The 27,360-nt window shown below is 48.2% G+C and overlaps 13 non-coding genes across 13 annotated transcripts; all 13 read right to left on the bottom strand.

Moving 5' to 3' along the window:
- Positions 1 to 12,806: 12,806 nt before the first annotated feature.
- Positions 12,807 to 12,878, bottom strand: TRNAG-UCC (transfer RNA glycine (anticodon UCC)). Its single transcript has one exon. It is a non-coding gene; the product is annotated as a tRNA-Gly (tRNA).
- An 873-nt stretch (positions 12,879 to 13,751) lies between these two features.
- On the bottom strand, positions 13,752 to 13,823 carry TRNAG-UCC (transfer RNA glycine (anticodon UCC)). The gene has a single exon. It is a non-coding gene; the product is annotated as a tRNA-Gly (tRNA).
- An 878-nt stretch (positions 13,824 to 14,701) lies between these two features.
- On the bottom strand, positions 14,702 to 14,773 carry TRNAG-UCC (transfer RNA glycine (anticodon UCC)). Its single transcript has one exon. It is a non-coding gene; the product is annotated as a tRNA-Gly (tRNA).
- A 1,825-nt stretch (positions 14,774 to 16,598) lies between these two features.
- Positions 16,599 to 16,670, bottom strand: TRNAG-UCC (transfer RNA glycine (anticodon UCC)). Its single transcript has one exon. It is a non-coding gene; the product is annotated as a tRNA-Gly (tRNA).
- An 847-nt stretch (positions 16,671 to 17,517) lies between these two features.
- TRNAG-UCC (transfer RNA glycine (anticodon UCC)) lies at positions 17,518 to 17,589 on the bottom strand. Its single transcript has one exon. It is a non-coding gene; the product is annotated as a tRNA-Gly (tRNA).
- Positions 17,590 to 18,466: 877 nt separating this feature from the next.
- TRNAG-UCC (transfer RNA glycine (anticodon UCC)) lies at positions 18,467 to 18,538 on the bottom strand. The gene has a single exon. It is a non-coding gene; the product is annotated as a tRNA-Gly (tRNA).
- An 880-nt stretch (positions 18,539 to 19,418) lies between these two features.
- TRNAG-UCC (transfer RNA glycine (anticodon UCC)) lies at positions 19,419 to 19,490 on the bottom strand. The gene has a single exon. It is a non-coding gene; the product is annotated as a tRNA-Gly (tRNA).
- Positions 19,491 to 20,368: 878 nt separating this feature from the next.
- On the bottom strand, positions 20,369 to 20,440 carry TRNAG-UCC (transfer RNA glycine (anticodon UCC)). The gene has a single exon. It is a non-coding gene; the product is annotated as a tRNA-Gly (tRNA).
- A 1,828-nt stretch (positions 20,441 to 22,268) lies between these two features.
- On the bottom strand, positions 22,269 to 22,340 carry TRNAG-UCC (transfer RNA glycine (anticodon UCC)). Its single transcript has one exon. It is a non-coding gene; the product is annotated as a tRNA-Gly (tRNA).
- An 878-nt stretch (positions 22,341 to 23,218) lies between these two features.
- On the bottom strand, positions 23,219 to 23,290 carry TRNAG-UCC (transfer RNA glycine (anticodon UCC)). The gene has a single exon. It is a non-coding gene; the product is annotated as a tRNA-Gly (tRNA).
- A 1,829-nt stretch (positions 23,291 to 25,119) lies between these two features.
- TRNAG-UCC (transfer RNA glycine (anticodon UCC)) lies at positions 25,120 to 25,191 on the bottom strand. Its single transcript has one exon. It is a non-coding gene; the product is annotated as a tRNA-Gly (tRNA).
- An 874-nt stretch (positions 25,192 to 26,065) lies between these two features.
- TRNAG-UCC (transfer RNA glycine (anticodon UCC)) lies at positions 26,066 to 26,137 on the bottom strand. The gene has a single exon. It is a non-coding gene; the product is annotated as a tRNA-Gly (tRNA).
- An 874-nt stretch (positions 26,138 to 27,011) lies between these two features.
- Positions 27,012 to 27,083, bottom strand: TRNAG-UCC (transfer RNA glycine (anticodon UCC)). Its single transcript has one exon. It is a non-coding gene; the product is annotated as a tRNA-Gly (tRNA).
- Between the last annotated feature and the right edge of the window lie 277 nt (positions 27,084 to 27,360).

Genomic DNA, 27,360 nt, shown 5'->3' on the forward strand with positions numbered 1-27,360 from the left:
GTAGCAGAAGTATAGGCAGACCCCAGTAACATTTATGTAGCAGAAGTATAGGCAGACCCCAATAACATTTCTGTAGCAGAAGTATAGGCAGACCCCAGTAAAATTTTGTAGTAACAGCATAGGCAGACACCTGTAACATTTCTGTAGTAGAAGTATAGGCAGACCCCAGTAACATTTCTGTAGCAGAAGTATAGGCAGACCCCAGTAACATTTCTGTGGCAGAAGTGTAGGCAGACCCCAGTACCATTTCTGTAGCAGAAGTATAGGCAGACCCCAATAACATTTCTGTAGCAGAAGTATAGGCAGACCCCAGTAACATTTCTGTAGTAACAGCATAGGCAGACCCCTGTAACATTTCTGTAGTAGAAGTATAGGCAGACCCCAGTACCATTTCTGTAGCAGAAGTATAGGCAGACCCCTGTAACATTTCTGTAGCAGCAGTATAGGCAGACCACAGTACCATTTCTGTAGTAGAAGTATAGGCAGACCCCAGTAACAGAGGGCAGGTGAAACCCAGAAATATTTTTTAAAGATATAGCTCGCTGTTGCTTAATTTGCAACAGAGCCTGGAGGCAGCTCAGTGAAAAAAATTGGTTTCTGGTAAAGTATCAATACTTTTGAAGCTTTGAAAAATTGTAAAAAAAATTGTAAGCAGAGCCTTTTGGGCCGCAGAAAAATTTGCAGTTGAACATGATGACATGTTGTTTCAGGAGGGGGAGGGGGGGGGGGACTAATATCCGAGAGTGATTGACAAAGGTAATTCTCCTTTTTTTTCCGGTGATAGAAAATGCTTATTTATCCACTTGCAGCGAAAAGAATCTTTAGATACCGCTGCTTTCCGCCGGTGGAGAAGAGAAGTCTGGGAAATCCAGGGTTTGTTAATCTTTATAAGTGTAAGTATGTCGGCACTGGCAGTTGACAGGCGGGTACGCTTATCCGTGATGATTCCCCCAGCTGCACTAAACACCCTCTCTGACAAGACTCTAGCGGCAGGGCAAGCCAGCACCTTCAGTGCCCCTTTCCTCTTCGGGAATGAGAGTGGAAAGGTTCTTCTTGTACCGTGGGTCGTGAAGGGTGTACACCCAGTAATCCATGTTGGCCAGAATGTGTCTAATGTGAGGGTCACGAGAAAGGCAGCCATGTGTGCCAGAGTGCCAGTACGCAAGACATGGCTGTCCTCACTAGGAAGATGACTTTCAGGATCCTCCTTCTCCTCCTCCTCCTCCTCCACAGCCCATACATGCTGAACAGGTGAGAGGCAAGAAGCATGGGTACCCTCTGCAGAGTGCCAAGCTGTCTCTTCCCCCTCCTCCTGCTCCTCCTCCTGCTCCAAAACGCGCTGAGAAATAGACATGAGGGTGGTATGGCTATCAAGCAACATACTGTCATCCCCCGTCTCCTGTTCCAACAGCAAAGCATCAGCCCTCATGTCTTGCAGCAAACTTTTCAGCAGGCATAGCAGCGGAATGGTAACGCTAATGATTGCAGCATCGCCGCTCACCACCTGGGTAGACTCCTCAAAGTTTCTGGGGACCTGGCAGATGTCTGCCATCTAGGCCCACTCCTCGGTAAAGAATTGGGGAGGCTGACTACCACTACGCCACCCATGTTGGAGTTCGTATTCCACTATTGCTCTACGCTGCTCATTGAGCCTGGCCAACATGTGCAGTGCAGAATTTCACCGTGTGGGCACGTCACACCGCATTCGGTCATCTGGCAGATTAAACCGATGTTGCAGGGTCCTCAGGGTGGCAGCGTCCATGGTGGACTTGCGGAAATGTGCGCAGACGTGGCGCACCTTACCGAGCAGGTCAGACAAGTGCGGGTAGTTTTTTAGAAACCACTGAACCACCAGATTAAAGACGTGGGCCAGGAATGGCATGTGTGTGAGGCTGCCGAGCTGCAGAGCTGCCACCAGGTTGCGGCTGTTGTCACATACGACCATGCCCGGTTGGAGGCTCGGCAGCGAAAGCCAGAGGTCGGTCTGCTCTGTCAGACCCTGCAACAGTTCGGGGGCCGTGTGTCTCTTGTCACCTAAGCTGAGTAGTTTCAGCTTGGCCTGCTGACGCTTGCCCACCGCTGTGCTGCCGCGCCGCGCAATACTGACTGCTGGCGACGTGCTGCTCACACTTCTTAATTGAGAGGTAGAGGTTGTGTAGGAGGAGGAGGAGGGGGCGGGTTTAGAGGAGATGGCATAGACCGCCGCAGATACCAGCACCGAGGTAGGACCTGCTATTCTGGGTGTGGGTAGGACGTGAGCGGTCCCAGGCTCTAACTCGGTCCCAGCCTCCACCAAATACACCCAATGTGCCGTCAGGCAGATATAGTGGCCCTGCCCGCCAGTACTTGTCCACGAGTCTGTGGTTAAGTGGACCTTCCCAGTAACCGCGTTGGTGAGGGCACGATTTATGTTGCGGGAGACGTGCTGGTGTAGGGCTGGGAACGGCACAATGGGGAAAATTGTGGTGACTGGGGACCGAGTAACGCGGGACCACCGCCAGCATCATGTTGTTGAAAGCCTCTGTTTCCACAAGCCTGTACGGCAGCATCTCCAGGCTGATTAATTTGGCAATGTGCACGTTTAAAGCTTGTGCGTGCAGGTGCGTGGCGGCGTATTTGCGCTTTTTCTCCAATGCTTGTGCTAGCGACAGCTGAACGCTGCACTGAGAGACATTGCTGAATGGGGTCGAGGACAGTGGAGGTGAGGGTGTGGTTGCAGGCCGGGAGGCGCTCGTGCCTGTGTCCTGAGAGGGGGTGGTGGATTTGAGTGGCAGGTTGGGGCACAGGGGAAGAGGCAGTGGTGTGACCAGGAGGCGGTGAACGGCCTTCATCCCACCTTGTGGGGTGCTTGGCCATCATATGCCTGCACATGCTGGTGGTGGTGAGGCGGGTAGTGGTGGCATCCCGGTTGATCTTGGTGCGACACAGGTTGCACACCACTGTTTGTCGGTCGTCCGCGCTCTCACTAAAAAACATCCACACCTTTGAACACCTAGCCCTCTGCACGGAGGCTTGGCGCGGGGGTGTGCTTTGGGGGATTCTTCGCTCTGGCGAAAGAAAAGAAAAGAAGGCTACAAACAGGCCTAGCTGCGCAGTAGTATAATGGAAGCACTACAACTGCCAGCAGCTACCCGGTAAAATGCACACGGTCAGATGCAGCCCAACGAAGGAGCTTTTGGGTTTTTTTGGACAGAGGATAGAAGCTGTATAGTGTATATCACTTTCTTTGTAGAATTGGCTGTGGCCCTACGCTGTTGGTCTAGTTCACTGCAGACACAGACCGGTATAAATAAGTATGGAATTATTTGCGTACGCTTTCACGCTGGGAGCGGTATTTTCACGTGCACTCCAGCAAGATTCTGGTTCGATTCCGGCTCGAAGAATGCTTTTGAGTGTCTGACAACCTTGCATGCTTCAACTCGGTGGCTCTCTTGCACAGACTTTGCAGCTGCATATCTCCTGGCCACACTCTTTTTGAGCCTGACCGCACATTGGCCTCTGGAGAGAGTGTTAACAAGAATACTTCAAAACAAGAGAAACAATGCGCTGGCCGGGAATCGAACCCGGGTCAACTGCTTGGAAGGCAGCTATGCTCACCACTATACCACCAACGTCATAGAATTCGCACCACTTCTCAATCGTGAAAATGCAACTCTCACCCCTAGTGTGACTAAAGCCAACTCTTCTGCTTCGTTAGTGGCTTGACAACAGTCAGACGGTAATGTGGCTTCTCGTAAGAGAGGTGTAAGCAGCAGCAGAGTGGCGCAGCGGGAGCGTGCTGGGCCCATAACCCAGAGGTCGATGGATCGAAACCATCCTCTGCTAGGCGCAGAGTTTTGTATTTTTCATGCTCCCAGGAAAAAGGTACCCCAAAAATTCACTGTCTCGTTCTTTCAGGCCACCCAAAGCCCAGCAAACTCCACTGTCCTTTATATTTCAAGGCACCAAAAAATCCACACTTAAAAAAAAGAAAAAAAAAAAAAAGAAACCTTTCTCCTCCCATGGTCAAAGCTTGGTTTAGGCATGATAACATGACTGCGGTGTGACCCGAGTGCCAGAAGCCAGCAACCGTAGAGGGGGATTAGCTCAAATGGTAGAGCGCTCGCTTAGCATGCGAGAGGTAGCGGGATCGATGCCCGCATCCTCCAAAGCTTCCACTTGGCACTTACTTCAAATGAAGGGGTAACCTTTTTTTAGTTGGCACTGACACAAAAACCTAGGAAGCAGCTGCACGCATATCTGGCTAAACCTTCGATAGCTCAGCTGGTAGAGCGGAGGACTGTAGTAGCTAATTAGCAATCCTTAGGTCGCTGGTTCGATTCCGGCTCGAAGGATGCTTTTGAGTGTCCGACAACCTTGCATGCTTCAACTCGGAGGCTCTCTTGCACAGACTTTGCAGCTGCATACCTCCTGGGCGCACTCTTTTTTTTTTAACAATTTGTTCTTTATTGGATTTTCCTTGATAAGACATATACAGGGTAAAGAATGAAAACCGTTACATATTTGAACAATTTAGACAAGAAGGAAGATAGGTCCTCTACATTTTGTGTGCTATTAGATCGAATGTCGTTCGATAATATTTAAAGACATTTGTACACAACATGAGGCCTACATTTGAGTATGCGTATACTTGTACTTATGTCTAAATAAATAAAAAAAACAATTCTGTAAAACTTGGTTTCTGTAGAATACAAACAGGGTAGGAAAAGGAAGGGGGGAGGGGGAGGGAGTGGTTATTTAGGGAAGAGGCGTATCCATGGGTTCCATTTATTTAGGTACTTTGTGAAGCAGTCATTTCTTTGGGCGTGTAGTTTTTCATATATGTTGTGATCAGACATTGTCTGGGTGAGATCTGAGGAGGTAGGGGAAGTAGCGGTCTTCCAATTTCGTGCGATCAGAAGTTTGGCAACAAGTAAGATGTGGCAAGCCAACTTCCTCGTTGGGGAGGGAAAGATCTTGTTGTCTAGTAGATGGATATCTAAAGCCGAGGACTTGTGGACGGTTATCGCCGTGATTCTTCTTAGTAGCTGGAAAGTTTGTTCCCAGAACCCTGCTAGTTTGGGACAGCTCCAGAATACGTGAGTAATGTTGCCCAAGTGACCACATTGTCTCCAACAACGATCCTCTACGTTTAGGAAGGCTCTGGCCAACGATGCTGGAGTATAGTACCATCTGGTCAGGACTTTAATATGTATTTCCAGGACATTGACGTTGAGCGTAGCCTTGTTGGCTCATTCAAATGCCGACAGCCATTGGGTCAGCGTAAATTTTTTCCTCATGTCTCTCTCCCAATTGAGAAGGTGGACTCTTTTGGTTTCTCCCATATCTCCAGAGAGAGCATTGTAGCACATTCTCACAAGGGATCGAGACAGCGGAGAAGAGTCGTTGAGTATCTTTATTAATTGATTTGGAACCTTTACTTTCCAGAACTGAGTGGCTTGTAGGATGGATCGTATTTGGAGATATTTAAACACGTCTTCCGGGGGGATATTGAATTGTTCTACTAACGTCGGGAAGGGGAGAAGATCTTCAGATTGAAATAAGTCTCCCAGGTTTAGAATGCCTCTCTCTTCCAATGTGTTGAGTTTTAGGTCTGGAATCAAGAATTCCAGTGTTGTTAATGGTATTTTATCCACCGCTTTTCCTGGGTGGTCCCTAATCTTTTGAGTGAGGAGTGTCCACGAGAATAGAGAGGCACGCATAGGAGGCGACATTGAGTGTAATTTCTGGAGTGGTGGGAGCGAGGGAACTAAAGAACCATATAAGGATGCCAGGAGAAGGGATCTCATTGATTTGTTGTCTATCAGATGGGTCTCAATTTGAGGCCATCCTGTTCCTGAGGTTGTTCTTACCCATTGTCTAGTTTGATTGATGTGGATTGCCTGGAGGTATGACCATAGATTAGGAACTCCCAGTCCCCCCTGTTTTCTGTTGAGGTGGAGTATAGGGGCAGCGACTCTAGGTCTCCTTCCTTTCCATATAAAGAGCGCAAGTTGTTTTTGGAATTTTGAGATCTCTACTTTAGGGATCGGAAGGGTAAGGGTATGAAAGAGATAGAGATTTTTAGGGAGGATTAACATTTTATATAAGACTACTCAGCCTAGCCATGAGGGTTCTTTGTCTGCAAGGGATTTCAGCTCCTTTTGAAGTTCCTCCATCAAGGGGGAGAAATTAGCGGAGATAATACCATTGATTGGGAAAGATAGTTTAATTCCTAAATATGGAATATTTTTATCCTGCCAGTGGAAGGGGAATTCTTCAAGTATGTCCTTTTTTAGGGATTTGTCTATATTAATTCCTAGAATCTGTGTTTTATCTATATTTAGGCTATAATATGAGATTTTGCTAAATTGTTGGATTGTCTCGTATACCTCTCTTAATGAAGCTATGGGGTCTGTTAAAAGAAGCAAAACATCATCGGCAAAAAGGCTTATTTTGTGTTGCCTGAGGCCTGCATGGATCCCTTTTATATTCGGGTTTAATCTAATGGACTCAGTGAAAGGCTCCATAATCATTACGAATAATAGTGGGGACAGGGGACATCCCTGGCGCGTTCCATTCGATATATGAAACGCTTTAGAGAAGACACCATCCACCAAGACCTCAGCGGAGGGGGAGCTATATAATGCCCCTATGGCTCTAAGAATGGTCCCTCCAAAGCCAAATTTCTTCAGAGTGGCGAAGGCGAACTCCCAGTGAAGCCTGTGAAAGGCTTTTTCTGCATCTAAAGCCAAGAGTAGAGCTGGGGTACGGTTCACCTCCGCCACTGTCATGAGATTGAGGACCCTCCTGGTGCCATCAGACGCCTGTCTCCCTCTAGTGAACCCCACTTGATCGGTATGTATTATTTGTGGAAGTACGTTTAATAGTCGTTGAGCTAACAGTTTAGAATAGATCTTTGTGTCGCAGTTCAACAAAGAAATAGGTCTGAAATTTGCGGGGGAGTCTACTTTTTTACCTTGTTTGGGGATGGTGACTATAGTGGCCTTTAGCATCTCTTCTGGTAATTTCCCACAGGAGATGGCTTTGTTGAAGGTTTCTGATAGATAAGGGGCCAGGTCCAGGGCGAAATTCTTGTAGTATTTGTTGGAGAAGCCATCTGGACCTGGAGTCTTGTGTGCTTTTAATGACTTAATTATTTTTTGGACCTCTGAGGCAGTAATGGGGGCATTTAAAGTGTTACGTTGTTCTATTGTGATAGTTGGGAGATTGACTTTTCCAAGAAAGGTGTTAATTTGCTGGATGTCAGGTTGGGGAGTGGAGGGGTCATTTTTCAGGTTGTAGAGTTTAGAGTAAAAGTTGCTAAACTCATCCGCTATGTCTTGAGGGTGAGAGAGTTTTGTTTCAGAGCCATCTTGTTTAATGAGATAGGGGATTTTAGCTGGTGCCCGGTGTTTTTTCGCTAGTTTAGCCATCAGGCTTGAGGGTTTGTTGAATGATGTGTAGTACTTCATCTTGGATAATTTGGCTGATCTGTCGAAATCTTCGATTAATGCTCGGCGGATTGTGAGACGGAGATTCATCTGTTCCTTATGGAGCGCTATTGAGGGGGAAGTTTGTAGATTTTGTTCTATAATAGATATTCGTGCGAGGGTATTGTTTATGAGACGCTGTTTTTCTTTCTTGTGATGTGAGTTTATTTTAATTAAGATGCCTCGGATGTACGCTTTGTGAGCACACCAGGTGGAAAAAATGTTTGTGTCTGTATTTGCATAAACCCCTTTAGTGGCGGGTTTCCTACCACACTGCCGTGCCCACCAGGGCAGGTTTTTTAAAATGGTCTAATCATTGAATTTCAACTAATTTTGCAGTTGCGTCTCAAGAGCCATAACTTTTTCATTTTTCCATTGACATGGCCATATAAGGGCTTGTTTTTTGCAGGACAAGTTGTGATTTTTTAAACAGGGGGGAGGAAAAAAAGAAATGGGGAAAAAAGAAAAAAAGGGGCCATGTCATTAAGGGGTTAAATAATGCATTAACTTCCTTCTCTGGGTCATTACGACGCATGGATACCACATGTGTGATTGTATTTTTGATTTTTTTACAAAGTAAATGGAGACAAGTGTTTTTATAATTTTTTGTATAATTTTTAAACTTTTTTTTTTTTTGTCCCTTTAGGGGACTTCCACAGGGACCCATCAGGACCCCCTGAACACATTCCGGGGGTCCGATGGTGACATCCCTTTACATGCTGCAGTGACAGCCCTTTATATGCTGCAGTCACATAGACTGCAGCATGTAAAGGGTTAACACAGCAGAGATCGGAGGTTTTCTCTGATCTCTGCTGTAAGAGCTAGTACCTAGCTGTCCTCTGACAGCTAACAACCAGCTCTCCCTGCCACAGAGACCATCGGCTTGCTTCTGACAAGCCAATGGTCTCTATGGCAACCTGTAAACAAAGCAGGAGATTGCCGACATATCGGCAATATCTTCTGCTGGTTTTTCAAAGCCCTTGCTTTGTTCTCTGTGGGTCTGTGCAGGCAGAGCACACTGCCACAGCTTGTGGCATTGTGCTCTGCAGCTCCCATAGTGATACATAGCCCGGAAATCTTCCGGGCTATGTCACTATGAGCAGTGGAGCTCGTCCCGGAAATTTTCCAGGCGTGCCACTCAAGGGGTTAATTGAAAAATATTCAGTTAGAGATTCCTTAATTATTGAGTTGTTTTGGGGGATTATCATGAGCGGAATGTTAATTTTCCAATTTCTAGGTGATAGATTGGAGTTTGCGCTTTTTAAGGTGAGGAAAATTGGGGCATAATCCGACCAGGTTGTATGGCCGATTTTGGCGTGTGAGATGGCAGGAAGGGTCCATCTGTCGACCAGAAAGAGGTCAATTCTGGAAAAGGATCTATGTCTGGGGGAGTAGAAGGTGTACTCCCTAGATTGAAACACCTAAATGTATCATAAAGCGCTTCCTTATGGAGCCATAGGGCTAGTGTAGGGGATGTTCTATCGGAAGTACTGGTAGAGTCTAATTGTTTATCGGGAATAATATTATAGTCCCCACAGATTATAAATTTGCCTACGTGTATTTTACGTATTTTTCTGAGGGTTTTATTTAGAAAAGAGATTTGTGATGTGTTTGGTGCGTATATATTTACTAGGGTTACTTGAATGCTGTTGAAAAGTCAGACTAGGATTATGAATCTTCCTTGCGTGTCAATTACTTGTTGAGTGAGGGAGAAGTTTATGGTATCTTTAATTGCGATTATGACTCCGGCTTTTTTCTTTTCAGAACAGGACTGGAAGGTGTTTGGAAATTTTTTGTGAGTAAACTGAGGTCGAGAGGAGTTTGCAAAGTGCGATTCCTGAAGGCATAGGATGTCTGTTTTATTTTGGATTGCATCTTTCCAGACCGCTGATCTTTTATAGGGGGAGTTTAGCCCTTTAGTGTTTAAAAAACATATTTTGATTGACATATTGGATATGGCATGAGATTGGACAATTTAGGAACCCTGGTATTTTTGCCACTTTTAGGAAAGCAAGGAGGAGGACAGGGGATATACACATATAAAATTGAAACAGCTGGCCTAAATCGCCAAACAACATGGTCACATGAGGGAGTAACTGTCGGTTCAGGTCTCAGTGACCAAACAAGAGTAGAAGAAAGTGACAGCAACGAGTCCCATCCGGCAGGTTCCAGTACCTGCATCTTACTGAGGGGGAAAGAGTTCACCTGACGTTGGAGCACCCTCCAATCTCTTTAATGGGTAAGGTACTCGTTCAGCGGGGTGAGGGGGAATGTGGATTCTCGTGGGAAATTCCAGGAGGTTCAATGGCGTTTTTCCCTTGAAGATTGCTTAAGATAGGGATGCCCCAGGCTGCGAGAGTCTTTTCACCCTCCTCTGGGTTATTAAAGGCAATCACAGCTCCCTCCTTGCGCAGAATTAGTTTTGTGGGAAATCCCCATTTGTATAGGATTTTTTCCCTTCTAAGAGCAGTAGTTATATGCGCAAATGTTTTTCTGGCTTGTATCGTAGCGGAAGAAAGGTCCACAAATAGTTGGATGTTCACAAATTGTGGCGGGAGATCGGACACCTTGCGAGAAGCAAGCATGAGAGCCTCTTTAATGTGAAAAAAAGGAATCCTCGCGATGACATCACGTGGGACATTGTCAGGGAGGAATTTTGGTTTTTGAAGGCGGTGGGCTCTATCAATGATAAGCTCCTGAGTAGGAGAGGATGGAAGCAGGTTTTTCATTAGCTGTGTTAAGAAGTCCTTCAAATCTGCTGGGCTGACTTTTTCAGGGATGCCTCTGAACTTAATATTATTCCGCCTGTTGCAGTCTTCTAAGTCGGCCATCTTTGTTTTTATTGGGGCCACTTCATCTTCCAGAGCGTAGTGCGCGTCAATTAGAGTATTGTGGGAGTTGGTTATTTCCTCCATTTTATGCTCTATGTGGGTGGTTCTTTCTTCCACTTCGGATAGTGAGGAGTTAATGGAGGCGGAAAGGGCGTTAAAGTCTTCCCGCATAGAGTTTCTTAATGCCAGTAGCATTTCTTTAATGAAAGCTTCTGAAGCGGGCTGACTGGAGGATGGGAGCGTTTCGATAAGCTCTGTACTGCCTGTTGGGGGTAGTAGTGTGTGAACTGCGACCTCCAGCCTAGGTCTCCTCTTATCTGGACTGGCTATAGGAGAGTGTCCATTTTTTGTGCCTGCCATGAGGTTGGGCGCCATTTTGGGAGAGTGGGGGCTGTTGTGTGTAGTGGATGCTGCTGCATCACTCACCTCTCCTGACGCTGAAGGCGAATGGGCATCTCCTGGAGCGGCTCCTGGGCTTTCCAGCAGTCTTCTCTGTCTCCTCGGAGTCTCGGAGGGAGCTTCGTTTGTAGCTGCAGAGGAGGAGGGGGGCGCGGGGGGTGAGAGCGGCCGCTGATTCTCTCCAGCTGCCGCGCGCTGAGAAGAAGTCGGCGACCGGCTGCGGGGATGGTTTCACCGGATTTCGTCGGGTCATGCCTGCAGAGGAGGAAGTCTCTTTGGCAGTGAAAAGTCCCGCTGGTGCTAGTGTTTATAGCTGAGGAGGGTTCGTCCGGAACGGAGCTCAAGCTGGTGCGTCCATCTCGGGCTTCAGTCAGGCCACGCCCCCCCATTTCTGCTTCGTTTGTGGCTTGACAACAGTCAGACGGTAATGTGGCTTCTCGTAAGAGAGGTGTAAGCAGCAGCAGAGTGGCGCAGCGGGAGCGTGCTGGGCCCATAACCCAGAGGTCGATGGATCGAAACCATCCTCTGCTAGGCGCAGAGTTTTGTATTTTTCATGCTCACAGGAAAAAGGTACCCCAAAAATTCACTGTCTCGTTCTTTCAGGCCACCCAAAGCCCAGCAAACTCCACTGTCCTTTATATTTCAAGGCACCAAAAAATCCACACTTAAAAAAAAAAAAAAAAAAAAAAGAAACCTTTCTTCTCCCATGGTCAAAGCTTGGTTTAGTCATGGTAACATGACTGCGGTGTGACCCGAGTGCCAGAAGCCAGCAACCGTAGAGGGGGATTAGCTCAAATGGTAGAGCGCTCGCTTAGCATGCGAGAGGTAGCGGGATCGATGCCCGCATCCTCCAAGACTTCCACTTGGCACTAAACTTCTTTTTAGTTGGCACTGACACAAAAACCTAGGAAGCAGCTGCACGCATATCTGGCTAAACCTTCGATAGCTCAGCTGGTAGAGCGGAGGACTGTAGTAGCTAATTAGCAATCCTTAGGTCGCTGGTTAGATTCCGGCTCGAAGGATGCTTTTGAGTGTCCGACAACCTTGCATGCTTCAACTCGGAGGCTCTCTCGCAAAGACTTTGCAGCTATATACCTCCTGGGCGCACTCTTTTTGAGCCTGACCGCACAACCATTGGCCTTTGGAGAGAGTGTTAACAAGAATACTTCAAAACAAGAGAAACAATGCGTTGGCCAGGAATCAACCCCGGGTCAACTGCTTGGGTTCCAACGCCATAGAATTCGCACCACTTCTCAATCGTGAAAATGCAACTCTCACCCCTAGTGTGACTAAAGCCAACTCTTCTGCTTCGTTAGTGGCTTGACAACAGTCAGACGGTAATGTGGCTTCTCGTAAGAGAGGTTTAAGCAGCAGCAGAGTGGCGCAGCAGGAGCGTGCTGGGCCCATAACCCAGAGGTCGATGGATTGAAACCATCCTCTGCTAGGCGCAGAGTTTTGTATTTTTCATGCTCCCAGGAAAAAGGTACCCCAAAAATTCACTGTCTCGTTCTTTCAGGCCACCCAAAGCCCAGCAAACTCCACTGTCCTTTATATTTCAAGGCACCAAAAAATCCACACTTAAAAAAAAAAAGAAACCTTTCTTCTCCCATGGTCAAAGCTTGGTTTAGGCATGATAACATGACTGCGGTGTGACCCGAGTGCCAGAAGCCAGCAACCGTAAAGGGGGATTAGCTCAAATGGTAGAGCGCTCGCTTAGCATGCGAGAGGTAGCGGGATCGATGCCCGCATCCTCCAAAACTTCCACTTGGCACTACCTTCAAATGAAGGGCCAACTTCTTTTTAGTTGGCACTGACACAAAAACCTAGGAAGCAGCTGCACGCATATCTGGCTAAACCTTCGATAGCTCAGCTGGTAGAGCAGAGGACTGTAGTAGCTAATTAGCAATCCTTAGGTCGCTGGTTCGATTCCGGCTCGAAGGATGCTTTTGAGTGTCCGACAACCTTGCATGCTTCAACTCGGAGGCTCTCTCGCACAGACTTTGCAGCTGCATACCTCCTGGGCGCACTCTTTTTGAGCCTGACCGCACAACCATTGGCCTTTGGAGAGAGTGTTAACAAGAATACTTCAAAACAAGAGTAACAATGCGTTGGCCGGGAATCGAACCCGGGTCAACTGCTTGGAAGGCAGCTATGCTCACCACTATACCACCAACGCCATAGAATTCGCACCACTTCTCAATCGTGAAAATGCAACTCTCACCCCTAGTGTGACTAAAGCCAACTCTTCTGCTTCGTTAGTGGCTTGACAACAGTCAGACGGTAATGTGGCTTCTCGTAAGAGAGGTTTAAGCAGCAGCAGAGTGGCGCAGCGGGAGCGTGCTGGGCCCATAACCCAGAGGTCGATGGATCGAAACCATCCTCTGCTAGCGCAGAGTTTTGTATTTTTCATGCTCCCAGGAAAAAGCTACCCCAAAAATTCACTGTCTCGTTCTTTCAGGCCACCCAAAGCCCAGCAAACTCCACTGTCCTTTATATTTCAAGGCACCAAAAAATCCACACTTAAAAAAAAAAAAAAGAAACCTTTCTTCTCCCATGGTCAAAGCTTGGTTTAGGCATGATAACATGACTGCGGTGTGACCCGAGTGCCAGAAGCCAGCAACCGCAGAGGGGGATTAGCTCAAATGGTAGAGCGCTCGCTTAGCATGCGAGAGGTAGCGGGATCGATGCCCGCATCCTCCAAAACTTCCACTTGGCACTACCTTCAAATGAAGGGCCAACTTCTTTTTAGTTGGCACTGACACAAAAACCTAGGAAGCAGCTGCACGCATATCTGGCTAAACCTTCGATAGCTCAGCTGGTAGAGCGGAGGACTGTAGTAGCTAATTAGCAATCCTTAGGTCGCTGGTTCGATTCCGGCTCGAAGGATGCTTTTGAGTGTCCGACAACCTTGCATGCTTCAACTCGGAGGCTCTCTCGCACAGACTTTGCAGCTGCATACCTCCTGGGCGCACTCTTTTTGAGCCTGACCGTACAACCATTGGCCTTTGGAGAGAGTGTTAACAAGAATACTTCAAAACAAGAGTAACAATGCGTTGGCCGGGAATCGAACCCGGGTCAACTGCTTGGAAGGCAGCTATGCTCACCACTATACCACCAACGCCATAGAATTCACACCGCTTCTCAATCGTGAAAATGCAACTCTCACCCCTAGTGTGACTAAAGCCAACTCTTCTGCTTCGTTAGTGGCTTGACAACAGTCAGACGGTAATGTGGCTTCTCGTAAGAGAGGTTTAAGCAGCAGCAGAGTGGCGCAGCGGGAGCGTGCTGGGCCCATAACCCAGAGGTCGATGGATCGAAACCATCCTCTGCTAGGCGCAGAGTTTTGTATTTTTCATGCTCCCAGGAAAAAGGTACCCCAAAAATTCACTGTCTCGTTCTTTCAGGCCACCCAAAGCCCAGCAAACTCCACTGTCCTTTATATTTCAAGGCACCAAAAAATCCACACTTAAAAAAAAAAAAAAAAAAGAAACCTTTCTTCTCCCATGGTCAAAGCTTGGTTTAGGCATGATAACATGACTGCGGTGTGACCCGAGTGCCAGAAGCCAGCAACCGTAGAGGGGGATTAGCTCAAATGGTAGAGCGCTCGCTTAGCATGCGAGAGGTAGCGGGATCGATGCCCGCATCCTCCAAAACTTCCACTTGGCACTACCTTCAAATGAAGGGTTAACTTCTTTTTAGTTGGCACTGACACAAAAACCTAGGAAGCAGCTGCACGCATATCTGGCTAAACCTTCGATAGCTCAGCTGGTAGAGCGGAGGACTGTAGTAGCTAATTAGCAATCCTTAGGTCGCTGGTTCGATTCCGGCTCGAAGGATGCTTTTGAGTGTCCGACAACCTTGCATGCTTCAACTCGGAGGCTCTCTCGCACAGACTTTGCAGCTGCATACCTCCTGGGCGCACTCTTTTTGAGCCTGACCGCACAACCATTGGCCTTTGGAGAGAGTGTTAACAAGAATACTTCAAAACAAGAGAAACAATGCGTTGGCCGGGAATCGAACCCGGGTCAACTGCTTGGAAGGCAGCTATGCTCACCACTATACCACCAACGCCATAGAATTCACACCACTTCTCACTCGTGAAAATGCAACTCTCACCCCTAGTGTGACTAAAGCCAACTCTTCTGCTTCGTTAGTGGCTTGACAACAGTCAGATGGTAATGTGGCTTCTCGTAAGAGAGGTTTAAGCAGCAGCAGAGTGGCACAGCGGGAGCGTGCTGGCCCCATAACCCAGAGGTCGATGGATCGAAACCATCCTCTGCTAGGCGCAGAGTTTTGTATTTTTCATGCTCCCAGGAAAAAGGTACCCCAAAAATTCACTGTCTCGTTCTTTCAGGCCACCCAAAGCCCAGCAAACTCCACTGTCCTTTATATTTCAAGGCACCAAAAAATCCACACTTAAAAAAAAAAAAAAAAAAAGAAACCTTTCTTCTCCCATGGTCAAAGCTTGGTTTAGGCATGATAACATGACTGCGGTGTGACCCGAGTGCCAGAAGGCAGCAACCGTAGAGGGGGATTAGCTCAAATGGTAGAGCGCTCGCTTAGCATGCGAGAGGTAGCGGGATCGATGCCCGCATCCTCCAAAACTTCCACTTGGCACTACCTTCAAATGAAGGGTTAACTTCTTTTTAGTTGGCACTGACACAAAAACCTAGGAAGCAGCTGCACGCATATCTGGCTAAACCTTCGATAGCTCAGCTGGTAGAGCGGAGGACTGTAGTAGCTAATTAGCAATCCTTAGGTCGCTGGTTCGATTCCGGCTCGAAGGATGCTTTTGAGTGTCCGACAACCTTGCATGCTTCAACTCGGAGGCTCTCTCGCACAGACTTTGCAGCTGCATACCTCCTGGGCGCACTCTTTTTGAGCCTGACCGCACAACCATTGGCCTTTGGAGAGAGTGTTAACAAGAATACTTCAAATCAAGAGTAACAATGCGTTACTCAACCCGGGTCAACTGCTTGGAAGGCAGCTATGCTCACCACTATACCACCAACGCCATAGAATTCGCACCACTTCTCAATCGTGAAAATGCAACTCTCACCCCTAGTGTGACTAAAGCCAACTCTTCTGCTTCGTTAGTGGCTTGACAACAGTCAGACGGTAATGTGGCTTCTCGTAAGAGAGGTTTAAGCAGCAGCAGAGTGGCACAGCGGGAGCGTGCTGGGCCCATAACCCAGAGGTCGATGGATCGAAACCATCCTCTGCTAGGCGCAGAGTTTTGTATTTTTCATGCTCCCAGGAAAAAGGTACCCCAAAAATTCAATGTCTCGTTCTTTCAGGCCACCCAAAGCCCAGCAAACTCCACTGTCCTTTATATTTCAAGGCACCAAAAAATCCACACTTTAAAAAAAAAAAAAAAAAAACCTTTCTTCTCCCATGGTCAAAGCTTGGTTTAGTCATGATAACATGACTGCGGTGTGACCCGAGTGCCAGAAGCCAGCAACCGTAGAGGGGGATTAGCTCAAATGGTAGAGCGCTCGCTTAGCATGCGAGAGGTAGCGGGATCAATGCCCGCATCCTCCAAAACTTCCACTTCCACTTGGCACTACCTTCAAATGAAGGGCCAACTTCTTTTTAGTTGGCACTGACACAAAAACCTAGGAAGCAGCTGCACGCATATCTGGCTAAACCTTCAATAGCTCAGCTGGTAGAGCGGAGGACTGTAGTAGCTAATTAGCAATCCTTAGGTCGCTGGTTCGATTCCGGCTCGAAGGATGCTTTTGAGTGTCCGACAACCTTGCATGCTTCAACTCGGAGGCTCTCTCGCACAGACTTTGCAGCTGCATACCTCCTGGGCGCACTCTTTTTGAGCCTGACCGCACAACCATTGGCCTTTGGAGAGAGTGTTAACAAGAATACTTCAAAACAAGAGTAACAATGCGTTGGCCGGGAATCGAACCCGGGTCAACTGCTTGGAAGGCAGCTATGCTCACCACTATACCACCAACGCCATAGAATTCGCACCACTTCTCAATCGTGAAAATGCAACTCTCACCCCTAGTGTGACTAAAGCCAACTCTTCTGCTTCGTTAGTGGCTTGACAACAGTCAGACGGTAATGTGGCTTCTCGTAAGAGAGGTGTAAGCGGCAGCAGAGTGGCGCAGCGGGAGCGTGCTGGGCCCATAACCCAGAGGGCGATGGATCGAAACCATCCTCTGCTAGGCGCAGAGTTTTGTATTTTTCATGCTCCCAGGAAAAAGGTACCCCAAAAATTCACTGTCTCGTTCTTTCAGGCCACCCAAAGCCCAGCAAACTCCACTGTCCTTTATATTTCAAGGCACCAAAAAATCCACACTTAAAAAAAAAAAAAAAAAAAAAGAAACCTTTCTTCTCCCATGGTCAAAGCTTGGTTTAGGCATGATAACATGACTGCGGTGTGACCCGAGTGCCAGAAGCCAGCAACCGCAGAGGGGGATTAGCTCAAATGGTAGAGCGCTCGCTTAGCATGCGAGAGGTAGCGGGATCGATGCCCGCATCCTCCAAAACTTCCACTTGGCACTACCTTCAAATGAAGGGCCAACTTCTTTTTAGTTGGCACTGACACAAAAACCTAGGAAGCAGCTGCACGCATATCTGGCTAAACCTTCGATAGCTCAGCTGGTAGAGCGGAGGACTGTAGTAGCTAATTAGCAATCCTTAGGTCGCTGGTTCGATTCCGGCTCGAAGGATGCTTTTGAGTGTCCGACAACCTTGCATGCTTCAACTCGGAGGCTCTCTCGCACAGACTTTGCAGCTGCATACCTCCTGGGCGCACTCTTTTTGAGCCTAACAAGAATACTTCAAAACAAGAGAAACAATGCGTTGGCCGGGAATCGAACCCGGGTCAACTGCTTGGAAGGCAGCTATGCTCACCACTATACCACCAACGCCATAGAATTCGCACTGCTTCTCAATCGTGAAAATGCAACTCTCACCCCTAGTGTGACTAAAGCCAACTCTTCTGCTTCGTTAGTGGCTTGACAACAGTCAGACGGTAATGTGGCTTCTCGTAAGAGAGGTTTAAGCAGCAGCAGAGTGGCGCAGCGGGAGCGTGCTGGGCCCATAACCCAGAGGTCGATGGATTGAAACCATCCTCTGCTAGGCGCAGAGTTTTGTATTTTTCATGCTCCCAGGAAAAAGGTACCCCAAAAATTCACTGTCTCGTTCTTTCAGGCCACCCAAAGCCCAGCAAACTCCACTGTCCTTTATATTTCAAGGCACCAAAAAATCCACACTTAAAAAAAAAAAAAAAAAGAAACCTTTCTTCTCCCATGGTCAAAGCTTGGTTTAGGCATGATAACATGACTGCGGTGTGACCCGAGTGCCAGAAGCCAGCAACCGTAGAGGGGGATTAGCTCAAATGGTAGAGCGCTCGCTTAGCATGCGAGAGGTAGCGGGATCGATGCCCGCATCCTCCAAAACTTCCACTTGGCACTACCTTCAAATGAAGGGCCAACTTCTTTTTAGTTGGCACTGACACAAAAACCTAGGAAGCAGCTGCAGGCATATCTGGCTAAACCTTCAATAGCTCAGCTGGTAGAGCGGAGGACTGTAGTAGCTAATTAGCAATCATTAGGTCGCTGGTTCGATTCCGGCTCGAAGGATGCTTTTGAGTGTCCGACAACCTTGCATGCTTCAACTCGGAGGCTCTCTCGCACAGACTTTGCAGCTGCATACCTCCTGGGCGCACTCTTTTTGAGCCTGACCGCACAACCATTGGCCTTTGGAGAGAGTGTTAACAAGAATACTTCAAAACAAGAGAAACAATGCGTTGGCCGGGAATCGAACCCGGGTCAACTGCTTGGAAGGCAGCTATGCTCACCACTATACCACCAACGCCATAGAATTCGCACCACTTCTCACTCGTGAAAATGCAACTCTCACCCCTAGTGTGACTAAAGCCAACTCTTCTGCTTCGTTAGTGGCTTGACAACAGTCAGACGGTAATGTGGCTTCTCGTAAGAGAGGTTTAAGCAGCAGCAGAGTGGCACAGCGGGAGCGTGCTGGGCCCATAACCCAGAGGTCGATGGATCGAAACCATCCTCTGCTAGGCGCAGAGTTTTGTATTTTTCATGCTCCCAGGAAAAAGGTACCCCAAAAATTCACTGTCTCGTTCTTTCAGGCCACCCAAAGCCCAGCAAACTCCACTGTCCTTTATATTTCAAGGCACCAAAAAATCCACACTTAAAAAAAAAAAAAAAAAAAAGAAACCTTTCTTCTCCCATGGTCAAAGCTTGGTTTAGGCATGATAACATGACTGCGGTGTGACCCGAGTGCCAGAAGCCAGCAACCGTAGAGGGGGATTAGCTCAAATGGTAGAGCGCTCGCTTAGCATGCGAGAGGTAGCCGGATCGATGCCCGCATCCTCCAAAACTTCCACTTGGCACTACCTTCAAATGAAGGGCCAACTTCTTTTTAGTTGGCACTGACACAAAAACCTAGGAAGCAGCTGCACGCATATCTGGCTAAACCTTCGATAGCTCAGCTGGTAGAGCGTTGGACTGTAGTAGCTAATTAGCAATCCTTAGGTCGCTGGTTTGATTCCGGCTCGAAGGATGCTTTTGAGTGTCCGACAACCTTGCATGCTTCAACTCGGAGGCTCTCTCGCACAGACTTTGCAGCTGCATACCTCCTGGGCGCACTCTTTTTGAGCCTGACCGACAAACCATTGGCCTTTGGAGAGAGTGTTAACAAGAATACTTCAAATCAAGAGTAACAATGCGTTGGCCGGGAATCGAACCCGGGTCAACTGCTTGGAAGGCAGCTATGCTCACCACTATACCACCAACGCCATAGAATTCACACCGCTTCTCAATCGTGAAAATGCAACTCTCACCCCTAGTGTGACTAAAGCCAACTCTTCTGCTTCGTTAGTGGCTTGACAACAGTCAGACGGTAATGTGGCTTCTCGTAAGAGAGGTTTAAGCAGCAGCAGAGTGGCGCAGCGGGAGCGTGCTGGGCCCATAACCCAGAGGTCGATGGATCGAAACCATCCTCTGCTAGGCGCAGAGTTTTGTATTTTTCATGCTCCCAGGAAAAAGGTACCCCAAAAATTCACTGTCTCGTTCTTTCAGGCCACCCAAAGCCCAGCAAACTCCACTGTCCTTTATATTTCAAGGCACCAAAAAATCCACACTTAAAAAAAAAAAAAAAAAAGAAACCTTTCTTCTCCCATGGTCAAAGCTTGGTTTAGGCATGATAACATGACTGCGGTGTGACCCGAGTGCCAGAAGCCAGCAACCGTAGAGGGGGATTAGCTCAAATGGTAGAGCGCTCGCTTAGCATGCGAGAGGTAGCGGGATCGATGCCCGCATCCTCCAAAACTTCCACTTGGCACTACCTTCAAATGAAGGGCCAACTTCTTTTTAGTTGGCACTGACACAAAAACCTAGGAAGCAGCTGCACGCATATCTGGCTAAACCTTCGATAGCTCAGCTGGTAGAGCGTTGGACTGTAGTAGCTAATTAGCAATCCTTAGGTCGCTGGTTCGATTCCGGCTCGAAGGATGCTTTTGAGTGTCCGACAACCTTGCATGCTTCAACTCGGAGGCTCTCTCGCACAGACTTTGCAGCTGCATACCTCCTGGGCGCACTCTTTTTGAGCCTGACCGCACAACCATTGGCCTTTGGAGAGAGTGTTAACAAGAATACTTCAAAACAAGAGAAACAATGCGTTGGCCGGGAATCGAACCCGGGTCAACTGCTTGGAAGGCAGCTATGCTCACCACTATACCACCAACGCCATAGAATTCGCACTGCTTCTCAATCGTGAAAATGCAACTCTCACCCCTAGTGTGACTAAAGCCAACTCTTCTGCTTCGTTAGTGGCTTGACAACAGTCAGACGGTAATGTGGCTTCTCGTAAGAGAGGTTTAAGCAGCAGCAGAGTGGCGCAGCGGGAGCGTGCTGGGCCCATAACCCAGAGGTCGATGGATTGAAACCATCCTCTGCTAGGCGCAGAGTTTTGTATTTTTCATGCTCCCAGGAAAAAGGTACCCCAAAAATTCACTGTCTCGTTCTTTCAGGCCACCCAAAGCCCAGCAAACTCCACTGTCCTTTATATTTCAAGGCACCAAAAAATCCACACTTAAAAAAAAAAAAAAAAAGAAACCTTTCTTCTCCCATGGTCAAAGCTTGGTTTAGGCATGATAACATGACTGCGGTGTGACCCGAGTGCCAGAAGCCAGCAACCGTAGAGGGGGATTAGCTCAAATGGTAGAGCGCTCGCTTAGCATGCGAGAGGTAGCGGGATCGATGCCCGCATCCTCCAAAACTTCCACTTGGCACTACCTTCAAATGAAGGGCCAACTTCTTTTTAGTTGGCACTGACACAAAAACCTAGGAAGCAGCTGCAGGCATATCTGGCTAAACCTTCGATAGCTCAGCTGGTAGAGCGGAGGACTGTAGTAGCTAATTAGCAATCATTAGGTCGCTGGTTCGATTCCGGCTCGAAGGATGCTTTTGAGTGTCCGACAACCTTGCATGCTTCAACTCGGAGGCTCTCTCGCACAGACTTTGCAGCTGCATACCTCCTGGGCGCACTCTTTTTGAGCCTGACCGCACAACCATTGGCCTTTGGAGAGAGTGTTAACAAGAATACTTCAAAACAAGAGAAACAATGCATTGGCCGGGAATCGAACCCGGGTCAACTGCTTGGAAGGCAGCTATGCTCACCACTATACCACCAACGCCATAGAATTCGCACCACTTCTCACTCGTGAAAATGCAACTCTCACCCCTAGTGTGACTAAAGCCAACTCTTCTGCTTCGTTAGTGGCTTGACAACAGTCAGACGGTAATGTGGCTTCTCGTAAGAGAGGTTTAAGCAGCAGCAGAGTGGCACAGCGGGAGCGTGCTGGGCCCATAACCCAGAGGTCGATGGATCGAAACCATCCTCTGCTAGGCGCAGAGTTTTGTATTTTTCATGCTCCCAGGAAAAAGGTACCCCAAAAATTCACTGTCTCGTTCTTTCAGGCCACCCAAAGCCCAGCAAACTCCACTGTCCTTTATATTTCAAGGCACCAAAAAATCCACACTTAAAAAAAAAAAAAAAAAAAGAAACCTTTCTTCTCCCATGGTCAAAGCTTGGTTTAGGCATGATAACATGACTGCGGTGTGACCCGAGTGCCAGAAGCCAGCAACCGTAGAGGGGGATTAGCTCAAATGGTAGAGCGCTCGCTTAGCATGCGAGAGGTAGCGGGATCGATGCCCGCATCCTCCAAAACTTCCACTTGGCACTACCTTCAAATGAAGGGTTAACTTCTTTTTAGTTGGCACTGACACAAAAACCTAGGAAGCAGCTGCACGCATATCTGGCTAAACCTTCGATAGCTCAGCTGGTAGAGCGGAGGACTGTAGTAGCTAATTAGCAATCCTTAGGTCGCTGGTTCGATTCCGGCTCGAAGGATGCTTTTGAGTGTCCGACAACCTTGCATGCTTCAACTCGGAGGCTCTCTCGCACAGACTTTGCAGCTGCATACCTCCTGGGCGCACTCTTTTTGAGCCTGACCGCACAACCATTGGCCTTTGGAGAGAGTGTTAACAAGAATACTTCAAAACAAGAGTAACAATGCGTTGGCCGGGAATCGAACCCGGGTCAACTGCTTGGAAGGCAGCTATGCTCACCACTATACCACCAACGCCATAGAATTCGCACCACTTCTCAATCGTGAAAATGCAACTCTCACCCCTAGTGTGACTAAAGCCAAGTCTTCTGCTTCGTTAGTGGCTTGACAACAGTCAGACGGTAATGTGGCTTCTCGTAAGAGAGGTGTAAGCGGCAGCAGAGTGGCACAGCGGGAGCGTGCTGGGCCAATAACCCAGAGGTCGATGGATCGAAACCATCCTCTGCTAGGCGCAGAGTTTTGTATTTTTCATGCTCCCAGGAAAAAGGTACCCCAAAAATTCACTGTCTCGTTCTTTCAGGCCACCCAAAGCCCAGCAAACTCCACTGTTCTTTATATTTCAAGGCACCAAAAAATCCACACTTAAAAAAAAAAAAAAAAAAGAAACCTTTCTTCTCCCATGGTCAAAGCTTGGTTTAGGCATGATAACATGACTGCGGTGTGACCCGAGTGCCAGAAGCCAGCAACCGTAGAGGGGGATTAGCTCAAATGGTAGAGCGCTCGCTTAGCATGCGAGAGGTAGCGGGATCGATGCCCGCATCCTCCAAAACTTCCACTTGGCACTACCTTCAAATGAAGGGCCAACTTCTTTTTAGTTGGCACTGACACAAAAACCTAGGAAGCAGCTGCACGCATATCTGGCTAAACCTTCGATAGCTCAGCTGGTAGAGCGGAGGACTGTAGTAGCTAATTAGCAATCCTTAGGTCGCTGGTTCGATTCCGGCTCGAAGGATGCTTTTGAGTGTCCGACAACCTTGCATGCTTCAACTCGGAGGCTCTCTCGCACAGACTTTGCAGCTGCATACCTCCTGGGCGCACTCTTTTTGAGCCTGACCGCACAACCATTGGCCTTTGGAGAGAGTGTTAACAAGAATACTTCAAAACAAGAGTAACAATGCGTTGGCCGGGAATCGAACCCGGGTCAACTGCTTGGAAGGCAGCTATGCTCACCACTATACCACCAACGCCATAGAATTCGCACCACTTCTCAATCGTGAAAATGCAACTCTCACCCCTAGTGTGACTAAAGCCAACTCTTCTGCTTCGTTAGTGGCTTGACAACAGTCAGACGGTAATGTGGCTTCTCGTAAGAGAGGTGTAAGCGGCAGCAGAGTGGCGCAGCGGGAGCGTGCTGGGCCCATAACCCAGAGGTCGATGGATCGAAACCATCCTCTGCTAGGCGCAGAGTTTTGTATTTTTCATGCTCCCAGGAAAAAGGTACCCCAAAAATTCACTGTCTCGTTCTTTCAGGCCACCCAAAGCCCAGCAAACTCCACTGTCCTTTATATTTCAAGGCACCAAAAAATCCACACTTAAAAAAAAAAAAAAAAAAAGAAACCTTTCTTCTCCCATGGTCAAAGCTTGGTTTAGGCATGATAACATGACTGCGGTGTGACCCGAGTGCCAGAAGCCAGCAACCGTAGAGGGGGATTAGCTCAAATGGTAGAGCGCTCGCTTAGCATGCGAGAGGTAGCGGGATCGATGCCCGCATCCTCCAAAACTTCCACTTGGCACTACCTTCAAATGAAGGGCCAACTTCTTTTTAGTTGGCACTGACACAAAAACCTAGGAAGCAGCTGCACGCATATCTGGCTAAACCTTCGATAGCTCAGCTGGTAGAGCGGAGGACTGTAGTAGCTAATTAGCAATCCTTAGGTCGCTGGTTCGATTCCGGCTCGAAGGATGCTTTTGAGTGTCCGACAACCTTGCATGCTTCAACTCGGAGGCTCTCTCGCACAGACTTTGCAGCTGCATACCTCCTGGGCGCACTCTTTTTGAGCCTGACCGCACAACCATTGGCCTTTGGAGAGAGTGTTAACAAGAATACTTCAAAACAAGAGTAACAATGCGTTGGCCAGGAATCGAACCCGGGTCAACTGCTTGGAAGGCAGCTATGCTCACCACTATACCACCAACGCCATAGAATTCGCACCACTTCTCAATCGTGAAAATGCAACTCTCACCCCTAGTGTGACTAAAGCCAACTCTTCTGCTTCGTTAGTGGCTTGACAACAGTCAGACGGTAATGTGGCTTCTCGTAAGAGAGGCGTAAGCAGCAGCAGAGTGGCGCAGCGGGAGAGTGCTGGGCCCATAACCCAGAGGTCGATGGATCGAAACCATCCTCTGCTAGGCGCAGAGTTTTGTATTTTTCATGCTCCCAGGAAAAAGGTACCCCAAAAATTCACTGTCTCGTTCTTTCAGGCCACCCAAAGCCCAGCAAACTCCACTGTTCTTTATATTTCAAGGCACCAAAAAATCCACACTTAAAAAAAAAAAAAAAAAAGAAACCTTTCTTCTCCCATGGTCAAAGCTTGGTTTAGGCATGATAACATGACTGCGGTGTGACCCGAGTGCCAGAAGCCAGCAACCGCAGAGGGGGATTAGCTCAAATGGTAGAGCGCTCGCTTAGCATGCGAGAGGTAGCGGGATCGATGCCCGCATCCTCCAAAACTTCCACTTGGCACTACCTTCAAATGAAGGGCCAACTTCTTTTTAGTTGGCACTGACACAAAAACCTAGGAAGCAGCTGCACGCATATCTGGCTAAACCTTCGATAGCTCAGCTGGTAGAGCGGAGGACTGTAGTAGCTAATTAGCAATCCTTAGGTCGCTGGTTCGATTCCGGCTCGAAGGATGCTTTTGAGTGTCCGACAACCTTGCATGCTTCAACTCGGAGGCTCTCTCGCACAGACTTTGCAGCTGCATACCTCCTGGGCGCACTCTTTTTGAGCCTGACCGCACAACCATTGGCCTTTGGAGAGAGTGTTAACAAGAATACTTCAAAACAAGAGTAACAATGCGTTGGCCGGGAATCGAACCCGGGTCAACTGCTTGGAAGGCAGCTATGCTCACCACTATACCACCAACGCCATAGAATTCGCACCACTTCTCAATCGTGAAAATGCAACTCTCACCCCTAGTGTGACTAAAGCCAACTCTTCTGCTTCGTTAGTGGCTTGACAACAGTCAGACGGTAATGTGGCTTCTCGTAAGAGAGGCGTAAGCGGCAGCAGAGTGGCGCAGCGGGAGCGTGCTGGGCCCATAACCCAGAGGTCGATGGATCGAAACCATCCTCTGCTAGGCGCAGAGTTTTGTATTTTTCATGCTCCCAGGAAAAAGGTACCCCAAAAATTCACTGTCTCGTTCTTTCAGGCCACCCAAAGCCCAGCAAACTCCACTGTCCTTTATATTTCAAGGCACCAAAAAATCCACACTTAAAAAAAAAAAAAAGAAACCTTTCTTCTCCCATGGTCAAAGCTTGGTTTAGGCATGATAACATGACTGCGGTGTGACCCGAGTGCCAGAAGCCAGCAACCGTAGAGGGGGATTAGCTCAAATGGTAGAGCGCTCGCTTAGCATGCGAGAGGTAGCGGGATCGATGCCCGCATCCTCCAAAACTTCCACTTGGCACTACCTTCAAATGAAGGGCCAACTTCTTTTTAGTTGGCACTGACACAAAAACCTAGGAAGCAGCTGCACGCATATCTGGCTAAACCTTCGATAGCTCAGCTGGTAGAGCGGAGGACTGTAGTAGCTAGTTAGCAATCCTTAGGTCGCTGGTTCGATTCCGGCTCGAAGGATGCTTTTGAGTGTCCGATAACCTTGCATGCTTCAACTTGGAGGCTCTCTTGCACAGACTTTGCAGCTGCATACCTCCTGGCCGCACTATTTTTGAGCCTGACCGCACAACCATTGGCCTCTGGAGAGAGTGTTAACAAGAATACTTCAAAACAAGAGAAACAATGCGTTGGCCGGGAATCGAACCCGGGTCAACTGCTTGGAAGGCAGCTATGCTCACCACTATACCACCAACGCCATAGAATTCGCACCACTTCTCAATCGTGAAAATGCAACTCTCACCCCTAGTGTGACTAAAGCCAACTCTTCTGCTTCGTTAGTGGCTTGACAACAGTCAGACGGTAATGTGGCTTCTCGTAAGAGAGGTTTAAGCAGCAGCAGAGTGGCGCAGCGGGAGCGTGCTGGGCCCATAACCCAGAGGTCGATGGATCGAAACCATCCTCTGCTAGGCGCAGAGTTTTGTATTTTTCATGCTCCCAGGAAAAAGGTACCCCAAAAATTCACTGTCTCGTTCTTTCAGGCCACCCAAAGCCCAGCAAACTCCACTGTCCTTTATATTTCAAGGCACCAAAAAATCCACACTTAAAAAAAAAAAAAAGAAACCTTTCTTCTCCCATGGTCAAAGCTTGGTTTAGGCATGATAACATGACTGCGGTGTGACCCGAGTGCCAGAAGCCAGCAACCGTAGAGGGGGATTAGCTCAAATGGTAGAGCGCTCGCTTAGCATGCGAGAGGTATCGGGATCGATGCCCGCATCCTCCAAAACTTCCACTTGGCACTACCTTCAAATGAAGGGCCAACTTCTTTTTAGTTGGCACTGACACAAAAACCTAGGAAGCAGCTGCACGCATATCTGGCTAAACCTTCGATAGCTCAGCTGGTAGAGCGGAGGACTGTAGTAGCTAGTTAGCAATCCTTAGGTCGCTGGTTCGATTCCGGCTCGAAGGATGCTTTTGAGTGTCCGACAACCTTGCATGCTTCAACTCGGAGGCTCTCTCGCACAGACTTTGCAGCTGCATACCTCCTGGGCGCACTCTTTTTGAGCCTGACCGCACAACCATTGGCCTTTGGAGAGAGTGTTAACAAGAATACTTCAAAACAAGAGTAACAATGCGTTGGCCGGGAATCGAACCCGGGTCAACTGCTTGGAAGGCAGCTATGCTCACCACTATACCACCAACGCCATAGAATTCGCACCACTTCTCAATCGTGAAAATGCAACTCTCACCCCTAGTGTGACTAAAGCCAACTCTTCTGCTTCGTTAGTGGCTTGACAACAGTCAGACGGTAATGTGGCTTCTCGTAAGAGAGGCGTAAGCGGCAGCAGAGTGGCGCAGCGGGAGCGTGCTGGGCCCATAACCCAGAGGTCGATGGATCGAAACCATCCTCTGCTAGGCGCAGAGTTTTGTATTTTTCATGCTCCCAGGAAAAAGGTACCCCAAAAATTCACTGTCTCGTTC

Source organism: Eleutherodactylus coqui, chromosome 1 (assembly GCF_035609145.1).
Source record: "Eleutherodactylus coqui strain aEleCoq1 chromosome 1, aEleCoq1.hap1, whole genome shotgun sequence".
NCBI lineage: Eukaryota > Metazoa > Chordata > Amphibia > Anura > Eleutherodactylidae > Eleutherodactylus > Eleutherodactylus coqui.